We start from the raw sequence: 10,890 nt of genomic DNA on the forward strand, positions 1-10,890 counted from the left end.
CTCTATGATTACCCAGTCTCCCTTGCAGAAATGTTTTTGTTTTTGGCCTTGGTACTTTTGATGGGTATTGTACGAAAGAACCGAATTTCTGCATACTGGACAAGGGACCCTATTATGCTTACACCAATATTTGGCCAAGTAATGAGCTGTAATCGGTTTCAGCAAATTCTAAGCCGCCTCCATTTCTATGATGCTGATGATCCTGCAAATGCTAATGACAGATAAGATGAGGCGAATTAGGTTGGTTTTTGATCACCTAAGGCAGACATTCCGTTCCTCATTTTATCCCTATAGAGACCTCGTCATAGACGAGAGTCTCGTGTTGTGGAGAGGCAATATTTCATTTCGGCAGTACATACCCAGCAAAAGGCACCGTTTTGGGTTCAAGATCTTTGTTATGTGTGACTGCAGGACTGGGTATGTGCAAGACATAGTCTTGTATACCGGTGCACAGACAGACATAATAGAAGATCGGAGTATTAGTCTGTCGGGAACAGTGTTAAAGACAATGATAGAAGACTATCTTCATCGTGGTCACGTCCTTTACCTTGACAATTGGTACATTAGCCCTCTTCTCGCTCGATATCTACACAGGCATGACACGGGGATATGTGGGACCATCAAGGTAAACCGGTGTCACATGGTCAAGATGGGGCGGAAACCTGACAGGAATGAGGTTGTCTTCTTCCAGGCAAACAATATCCTTGCAACAGTGTGGAACCACAATAGAGAAGTCCGCCTCTTGTCCACGGTTCACCGCCCCTTGATGCACTGTACAGAGTCGGTAGATTATCGGAGCGAGAACAGGCGCCACGTATGGAAACCTGAGTGTGTGCTTGATTATGATATCAACATGTGCCTGGTGGACCAGTCAGACTCCATGATATCCACTGTCGAGTGTGCCAGGACCACGATGAAGTGGTACAAAAAACTATTCTTTCACCTGCTTGACATTACTGCCCTGAATTGCCACCACCTTCACGCCATGACAACAGGAGTTCAGAAAACTTTTGAAGGGTTAGTGAGGGAGCTGACACGAGAGATTGTTGCAAGATATGCAGTTGAAAGGCCCCAACACCTCACCCGCACAGCCCCAGGTGCCCACCCTCCCCTGAGATTATCCGCCCACCATTTCCCCACCCCCATACCTCCCCAAGCAAATAGACCTAGGCCCCAACGCAGGTGTCACGTGTGTAGCAATTCCCGCGTGAGACCCACCACTCAGAGAAAGGACACCCGCTATGAGTGTGTTCAGTGTGACGTGGGTCTCTGCATTCACCCATGTTTCAGTGAGTTTCACACTCTCCTGCACTTCTGATAAGGTGTGAATGCGATAGGACGCTGATACTCTGAAATAAATGCGACAAACAGACTCTCAGTGTAATTATAAGGCCAGTAGATCTGTAAATAGTAGTATGGAAGTGCAAACGGGTGTAATATAAGTGGAAAATTATTATGTAAGTGTATGAATATTATCTAAGTGGAAACATACCTTGCGAGGGTATTTTGATGCGATATTCAGACGCTCAGTGGCATAAATAAGGCCCGTAAATATGTAAATAGGAGTCTACAAGTGAACACGGGTGTAATATAAGTGGAATATTAGTATGTAAGTGTATGAGTATTATGTTGGTCGAAACATTCATTGCAAGAGTATTTTCATGCGATATTCTGACGCTTACTATAATAAATAATGTCAGTAAATATATATAGTGCAGAATAGGGTGTAAATGGGTGTAATGTAAGTGGTAAAGTATATTGGGATTGAAGAAATAAAGTAAAAGTGGAAACACGAGTGTTAGAGAGTGTGCTTGCTACGAGATTATGCGCTAGCATTTCGCTAAATGCCTTCGTAATGAATATAAATAATTGAAAACGTTTATAGTGGTGGAGGAAAGGTTCAATGTAAAGAAGAAAATATTATGAAAGTGATAAAACAATGCTGTATGTTGAAATACGAGTCGTAGCGAGTGCACTCAGTATGCATGTGTGCACTATACTTATGCTACATGTCATCGTAATGAATGAAAACAGCTGAAAACATTTACATACAGTGCAAAATGGTAAAATGGCATTGAAACAGTAGTATAGAAGTAGAAAAAATGATATGTTGACTGAAACAAGAAACTTAGCACATAGCGTTTTACCAATCGGATCAATCTCGCTATGCTCGTGCGAAGGTACAATGCTTATTTTTCATATATATGTCATTGAAATTCATTATATTGTTATTCTTATTGTTTATTAGTTCAAATTCAATACATGTAGAGGTGTTGTTTGTTGTTTCTCCCGAAATTACCTACCATAGAAAACGTGAGCGTCTCACACCTCTATGATAGAATACGATACCTGGCGCAGGGGACCTCACCTGTTCTGACCAGTTGCGGACCACGGTAAGCACTTTCTTTGTGATTTTCCTTTGTTTCTCAACATAAGAGGAAGTTTTAGCAAAAAAAAAAATTTTCCAAAAGTGCCAACGGCCATACCACGTTGAGTACACCGCTTCCCGTCCAATCAGCGAAGTTAAGCAACGTTGGGTCTGGTTAGTACTTGGATGGGTGACCGCCTGGGAACACCAGATGCTGTTGGCATCCCTACGTGAAGTGGGGTTGGTGGAGGATTAGTGCCCCTCCCTGTAAAACAATTAACTCTAAGCCCTTGGCCACCCTGTCTGGGATACATGGCGTCTGGCGATGAATGAATGAATGATCAGGACTGGGGGGTGTCAGAGGTGCGAAAGTGGTCGGGACGTGACGAGTTAAAGTCAACAACCACCACTTACTTTTGCTGCTATTGAATTATTAATAAATAAAACATTATTAGTATCATGACTAGTTATGGTCACAGTTATAGATGGAAGAGTCAGTATCTTCTCCATCAGGTGGGCATAAATTAGCACAAGATTGGCCATTACATGAGGAACACATAGATATACAGAAGAGTCCTGCTGGATGCTGTGTATGCCTGCTGGATGCTGTGTATGCCATTAACACTGTTTCTTGCATACTGCATGTAAATAATGTCATTTGTGGCCCTATCAACCAACATGACAAGCAGATCTGCATCCTTTGCCTCAAATACGACAGGTCGTCTGATATTCCCAGCAAATGCTAATGCTGTGCTATTTATTAAGTAGTCAGCATCAGCCTGACTTGGTCAGCAAGCAACACCTTCAAATGTAAGCTGGTCCTTCAGCCAACTGATTATCCGTGACCTGTTACCATTTGTTAGGATGGAGCGTTGACTACTCGTGACCGATGTAATGAGATTCAACATAATGTCTGCAGAGACATTTGGATCAGTGCAGCGGTTCTATTCAGCTAACTTGGTTAACAGGGTAAGATTTCTGTAGCCATCAAAGCAGACAGTGCATTCTTTGCCATAGTTATTGATAACGTGATTCACATGGCTGCCACATACATCACTATTCGTGCATTCCACAGGCCATGTCACATTTGCAGCAACTGTCCTCCATCCACCATATAGTACGGGTTCTTAAGAGCTTCAGTGGATTTTGGGATTACTGGAGCATTCAGCACCTTGGCAAGACCACTTTTGTTGTTTTGGGGCATCGTACCCTTGTCATACTGTGCATGCGGTTGTTTGATGAGCTCACGTTTTAGGTGGTTCTCCATATCTAATTGTTTTTTTATCACACATATGACACGCATGAAGGTAGTCTGGGGGTTGACCTAAATGTTTTTGCCACGGACAGTGGCAGTACAGTAGGTATAACCTTGTCACTCCTTTTGAGCCTAACATCAGCGTAGTTCAGGTCAGTGGTACATGCGCGCTTCATCACCTGATTTGACTGCACAATCTTCCTTTACACAAATAGATGCCACGACTCCAGTATCAATGCAGATCAGCCTATCGTGATATTCACCTCTGTAGGCAATTGGTAAATGGTGTGATTTGGTAATTCCGAAAGGTGAGAATGTGTCTGCTAGCACACGCATTTGTGTATTCCCGGAGGTCTGTGTGGTGGTCAACTATCTGAGAATATAGACCACAGAAAGCCTCCAGTAATTCACAAACAGGAATAGTTTGTGGCAGGACATCTTATGTATAATGGCATGACGTGATTCTTTGCACCGTTTATGAGTCGGAACTAGCAACGCTTTTAGAATATAGCTTTTCATCAGGTTCGTCCCTCAGATCAGCACTAACGTTCATTATGCGAGGTAGGCCTCTTTCTGTAACAGTACTTCTGTCAGAGGTGATTGACTTATCCCAAAAATAACAAATATCACAATGTTTTTGTGCTGCCATCATGTTCCATTTACGCTGCCTTCTATACATCTATGAACCTCTGCCTCTAAATTTCAATCTGTATCCTACCTGAAAAATAAAAACATCTGATGAAGTAAACTCTGGTTTATAAGTTCATAGGAAAATTATCATTACAGATTTGCGATTTTTTTGCGTTTGGTGCACGTTCTTTGTATATCAGTGACATAAAAATGTTAGAATAATAGCAGAAATGGTTTTATCACTCCTTAAAGCCCATAAAAGTTGGTATTACATGACCAAGTGTGAATTTTAGTCACTAAGCTATATTCATGCCCCATGCTGATGGTGGCCATCTTGATTAATTTTTCGTCCCACACGGTTAGCTTACGCGGAATGTTTAGAATGCTTGTTGATTTTGACTTAGGAGACTTCTATGCAGCTTTCCTGAAAAAAAAAAAAAAAATCAGCTTTCTCGATTTTTTTTTCCCAGGTGTATCCTCCCTTTCCTTGGGGGAAGCAGCCTAGGTAAATAGATAGATAGTATCCTTAATGCTCCGTGGCAACTTCACCCTTTTGCAGATTTGACTCCCCACCACATAAAACTCATAATGGAGCACCACACAGCGCAAACCACATTTAAGACAGACAGCACATCAAGGATATAAGGAACTAAGGTGCATTTGTTTACCTGATGTAGATGGATCTGCTTGGCCAAGAGTACTATGATTAATAACAACAAAAACAGTCTCTCAACTCCCTTCCAATCCTTCAACTCCCATCAAACCCCTCGAAAGAAGGATGATGGACTATAGAAGAGAGTGACTACAGTCTTTTTTCCCCCAAAAATCAATTTTCTTTATTATTCTCTGTTTTTAAAATAATTTTTGTATGTCCTTTCGCCACTGTCAGTCAGTGTTGCCAGCTGCTCTTCAATGCACACTGTACTCTCACGATCATCCTTGTGAATAATAGTCTTAGTAAACACTATTGCCTTAGTAGTTTATAACAAAGTCAATGCTTTATGAAACGAGTAATGAAAAGTGGTCAGAACTAAATTTTCATGGAAATCACCACCAGCCGAGCATTTCCGCCCATTGCAATAAAATATTTCCGAGGCATTGTCTGCCCTCACATTTTCCACTTAAGGTGATTGATAAAATACAATGAAGTAATTCACGCCCAGATTTATTTAACAGTCCTCAAAATTATTCTCTATTTACTACCCTGTGGTGCAACTGAAAACACGATTGATGGTGTCGTACTGTGTAAGGGTGAAACGGGTGAGGTGTGACCGAGTGGTTATAGTCAGTGAGGGGAAGGCAGGGGTCTGGTTCGTGGCAGAGGCAGCCGAGGAGTGGAAGGCGGCCTCCAAGCAGGGTGAGGTGTCAGGTTAGCGTGAGGTGGCCAAGAAAGGATGATGGGCATGAGACTAGGTCATACAAGTGGGGTTAAAAAATGGTGATACACGTGGGGTCAAGACATGGCGGCACACGTGAGGTCAAGACATCGTGATACACTTGAGAGGTTCAATGATACACGTGAGGTCAAGGCATGGTGATACATGTGAGGTCAAGACATAATGATAACATGAGAGCCCAAGACATGGTTATGTATGAGAGGTCTAGGCAATGTGACACACGTGAGGTCAATGCATTGTGATACACGTGAGATTAAGTCATGGCGATACAAGTGAGATCAAGACATGGTAATAAACGTGAGGTCAAAGCATGATGATACAAGAGAGGTCATGACAGGATGATACACACGAGGTCGATGCATTATACACGTAAGGTTAAGTCATGGTGATACACATGGAGTGAAGACATGGTGATACAGGTGAGGTCACGGTGTGATGATACACGTGAGGTCAAGGTAGAGTGTGGATGAGAGAGGCAGGTGAGCACGAGGCAAGGAAGGAAAAATTGGTCAAGCCAGAGTGAGGTATTGTACACAAGGCCAGTGTAAAGTGGCCAAGACGTGAGGGCAAAGCAAGATGAGGTGGACCAAAACAGGATAAGGCAGGAGAGGTGTAGGCAGTGTATGATGGATTGGTGACAGTTGAGTCAAGGATCATTAGTTCATCGTATGGCTGGCCGGGAGGGAGTTATTCTGGGAAAGGAGCCGATGGTAGCTGCGGATGGAAGGAAGGGAGGGTGGAAGGAATAACACTTGTGTGTGTGTGTGTGTGTGTGTGTGTGTGTGTGTGTGTGTGTGTGTGTGTATGTGTGTTGATGGGAGTTGGTGGGAGGGAAGGGGACAGGAAAAGTTAAGGAAAAAGTGAAAGAAACTACAAATATTTGTAACAAAAGAACGAGTGTAATGTTTCAGTAAGTGGAAGTCTCTTTCGATAAGTAGCCAGAAAATAAGGGATTTTTATACATTATTTTATTTTTTATTTTTTGTATATTATAGCATTATTATATGTTGCTAAGCAACCCTAATCTATGTATTCATTCACCCCAGAAGAGGACTTGTTACACATTCTCATTCACCCTCACTGAGTAAAAATGTGGGGCATCTTCATGCTATACCCTGTTATTTTCACTCGATAAAGAAAACACTTTTTTTTTTTCCTTTGTGATCAGCAAATTCAGCATTATTAACTGGTAAGTTGTATCCTTTTTGGAATTAATTTACAGATACAACAAATACTTTTCCTCATATTAATACTGAACCAAGAATGAAAGTACTGTAAAAGAAATATACATTTGTGTGAAATGTGGTCAAATTGTTTCTTTGGATATTATGTGGATATTATTGTGGTCGGTGGGGACGCCCATCATCCACTCAGTGTATTGGTACTCTATTACACGGTAACGGTACATTGAGTAACCGCCAGGAATTCATTAAATACGCTGGGTGGTATCCATACAACCAACCAACGCAAGTTCCCTATGTGTCAACAAGTGGGTTGATGGAGGGTATGTGCCCCTCCCCGGAAAGCAAGTAACTAAAAATACTAATAAGAAGACTCAGATCAGGACAGACCAACAGGTGACGACCTAGGACCGGACAAAGGACATGGTATGGATTGCCACATGGAATGTAAGGGGTGGGAATGATGAGGCAAAGGAGTGAGAGATTGTCCAGGTGATTGAGGATGCAAAAGTGGACATATGTGGATTAACTGAGAGTAAATGGCTATGGCCGAGAGTTTAAGAGAGTGAGAGTATGGATGGGGTATATGCACAGAATGGGAGGGCAAAAGAGTGAGTATGTATTGTTGTGTGCAAAAGGTGGAAGGAAAATACAAGAGAGGATGCATCAGTTGGTTCAAGCACTGTGTGGATAAGGTTGAACGTAGGATTACAAATGAGGGCAATTGTGTGTATGTATTCACCAACACATAATCGTGCAATCAGAGTGACAGAAGAGTTGTGGTCAAATGTGGAAATGTGCATGGAAAAGGAATGAGAGAGTGTTTTTGATTGGAGATATGAATGAAAAATTAAAGAATATGAAGGTGGATAGAGTAGTTGGGGAGTGGGGTGTGCCTGCAGAAGTGGATGAGAATGGCAGTGTTCTAGTCGACATTTGTGGAGGGAGGGGGCTGGTGATAACCAACACTCTCATTAGGCACAAAATGATCCACATGTATCCCTGGCGAGTGATTAGATGGGTTGGTGGTGAACTGAATGAATGGAAGGCAATGATTGATTACGTATGTGTGTTGATGACAGGATAAGGTCTGTGATGGATGCAAGACCATACAGAGGTTTGATGAGTGGACTTTCTGACCACCATTTGGTAGTGGTGAGAGTCAAGGTTCAAGTGCAGTGGAGGAATAGAAGGAGGGAAGGAGAGGGGGAAGTAGTCCATACAAGGAGCATAAGAAGGTTGCAGGAGGATGGAGAAAATGCAGAATATAAGAAAGAAACGGAGGAGGGATTGGGTAAATATGATATGGAGCAGATAGAGGAGGTGGAAGGTGTATGCAAGATATTCAAAGATGAAATCGGTGCAGCTTGTGAGGTGGTGTGTGGCGTGAAGTGAAGACGAAAGGGATGAAAAGAACAGCATGGTGGAATGAAGAGGTGAGGCAACCTTTGGCGCAAAAAGAAGAAAGCATATACGGTAGTGAGGAGTAGATAGGAAGTAAAGGCATGGAGGAAGTTGAGACACGGAAGAGAGTTATACGAGCAGGTAGAGAGAAAGAGAGAATGGACAAGAAATTCTGAAGGATTTTGACAGCCCAGGAGCACTATGCATACACAGGGAATAATATGTGAAAAAGCTTATTTTTTCAGGAAACCTAGGCTACGTAGAAGCCTGCTAAGTCAGAATCAACAAACATTCTAAACATTCCACGTAAGCTAAACGTGTGCAACAAAAAAAATAGCGTATATAGCTTAGCCACTAAAATTCACACTCGGTCATGTAATACCTCCGATTATTGGTTGTAAGGAGTGATGAATCCATTGCTGCTATTTTTCTACAAATTCGGTGTCGCTGATATACACAGAGAAGTTGCACCAAATGAAAAAAAATTGGAAATCTGTATTGTTAAGAAGCGAGATTTGCCAGTTAGGTAGCCAAGATTTTTCTCGACGTTTCCCGATATTTACCGAAGGTTCAGGTACGAGTCAGAGTTGCCAGTCTGTCTGTTGTTTGTGAGCATAGTTATTTCGTAAGTTGTACATTATTTTTTTTTGCTCTTTTTCTTTATAATGTTTTATTTATGTGATTGCTTGTTAAATTATGTAATTTAAGTTTGTATGGTAAATGATTTAGTGTTATGTAATGTTAGACATCTTTAGCATATATACTCTCGACGGGCAACTGTTGCTGGTCGAGAGTATACACGAAGTTTCGAGAGTAATGCAGGTTTATATAAGAATGGGGTAGAGACTATTACAAGCTCAGTTGGTTTTCAGTTCAGTCTGAGTGAAGTTCTGTCTGATTTGACTCAGACGTCAGTCAAGAGTTGCTGGTAAGCATTAAGTGTAATTACTGTCAGTGGAGAATATTTTCGGGACTTATGAAAACAGTGAAGTGTTTTTTGAAGTTTGTATATCATCAGAACTTGTAATAACGGTGAAGTGTTGTAATGTATTAAGTGTAATAACTTTGAAATGTTGTTAAACATTAAGTGTAATAGCAGTTAGTAAAGTGTGTATAGCTCCAGAGCTTGTGAGAAGAGTGAAGTTAGAAGGCATTAAGTGGAAATACTTGGAAAATAAAGACAGTGAACACTAAGGAGCCAGTGTTTATTTTCGCCTCAGCTGATCTTGTGTACTGTACACCTAAAGGCTGACTATAGGAAGAACAACTCACTGGGCAACGTCCATCCTGTACTAAACTACTGCTGTTGGAGTCTGTGGGAGTGTGGGGTGAGGACATAACACTGGTGTCAGGAGTGTGGATTAAGTGCTGCAGTGAGTCAAACCTTCGACATGGAAGCAAGAGGTGAAAAAACAAGGTCTTGAGCTGAGCAGGAGGAGGACAATCGTGAAGCTAATACAGGCACAGAGTGAACAACTAGAGGCACAACATGAAGAACAAAAAGAACAATTACAAGCACAAAGTGAGGACAAGAAAAAGCTCAGGAATGAAGTCAAAGAACAATTGCAGGCACAGAGTGAAGAACAGAAAGAATGATATGAACAGCTTCAAGAGGCATCAGAGGAGTAACAGAGGGAATTACAATCGAGGGTGCAAGGACAGCTAGATGCATTCATGGGGGATATGAAGGAGGAAGTAGATGCCAAGCTAGAGCAACAGAAGTATGAGGTAAACAATATCGTGATGGAGTTCAGACAGCATCTGGACGACCAGGTGAAGCATGTAGACAACCAACTGAAGATTAGCAAGGGAATAGTGACAGAGTGCAGACAGCATGTAGACAACCAGCAAAAGATTAGTGAGGGAATTGTGGTGGGGCACAGACAGCATGTAAATAGCCAGTTGAAGCATGTATTCGACCATGTGGAGATGGTTTGTGAGAAAATTGGGGCTGTAGAAAAATATTGCACTGCTGAGCCTCAGGTTAGTGTACAGGGAGCGTATGAAAGGAATGGACAGTGTATGGTGAATCTTGATGGATCCCAGGCATCTGAAGGTAGCATTACAGGGCTGAATGATCGGAATGCAGAGGTTTTGGGTCCTGGCCTTAATTATGATGCCCCAATTTTTAGGCCCCAAACCAGTGAAATGTGTGGCTGTGATGGGGGTCCAATTAATAAAAAACCTCAGGAATTTGATGGTAGAGTGTCTTGGGAAGTTTGCCATGCACAGTTTGAGTTACTTTCGGATCAGACTGGTTAGAATGATAAGAAGAAGGCTGCAGAAGACCCACCACTGAAGAAATGCAGGAGAACCTTGATTCATAGTGTGCAAGAAGATGGAAGAACAGATGGGAAGGAGTGTAGCAGGAATGGGAATCTTGGCAAGAAATGTCGCCATACTGCTGTGAGAGGGCCAGTGTCAGATGCAGATCTGAAGGAGATGCAGATGGAGGATGCGGAATTACAACCAGTGCTAGAGTGGCTGCAATGGAGTACAGTGCGACCATCTTGGGAAGAAGTTTCCATGTTAAGCCCTGCAACCAAGAGCTGCTGGAGTCAGTGGGATCTGCTTCGTCAGAACAAAAGACTATTGGAGCGTCAGTGGGAGACAGTCGATGGCCTCACCAAGTATCGGGAACTGGTGGTTCTGAAG

The 10,890-nt window shown here is 42.3% G+C and overlaps 1 non-coding gene across 1 annotated transcript; it reads left to right on the top strand.

Moving 5' to 3' along the window:
* The first annotated feature begins 2,472 nt into the window (after positions 1-2,472).
* On the top strand, positions 2,473-2,591 carry LOC145398841 (5S ribosomal RNA). Its single transcript, XR_013897180.1, has one exon. It is a non-coding gene; the product is annotated as a 5S ribosomal RNA (ribosomal RNA).
* The last annotated feature ends 8,299 nt before the right edge of the window (positions 2,592-10,890 follow it).

This window comes from Coenobita brevimanus, chromosome 46, assembly GCF_032717465.1.
Source record: "Coenobita brevimanus isolate Jiangsu-jjx chromosome 46, ASM3271746v2, whole genome shotgun sequence".
Taxonomy (NCBI): domain Eukaryota; kingdom Metazoa; phylum Arthropoda; class Malacostraca; order Decapoda; family Coenobitidae; genus Coenobita; species Coenobita brevimanus.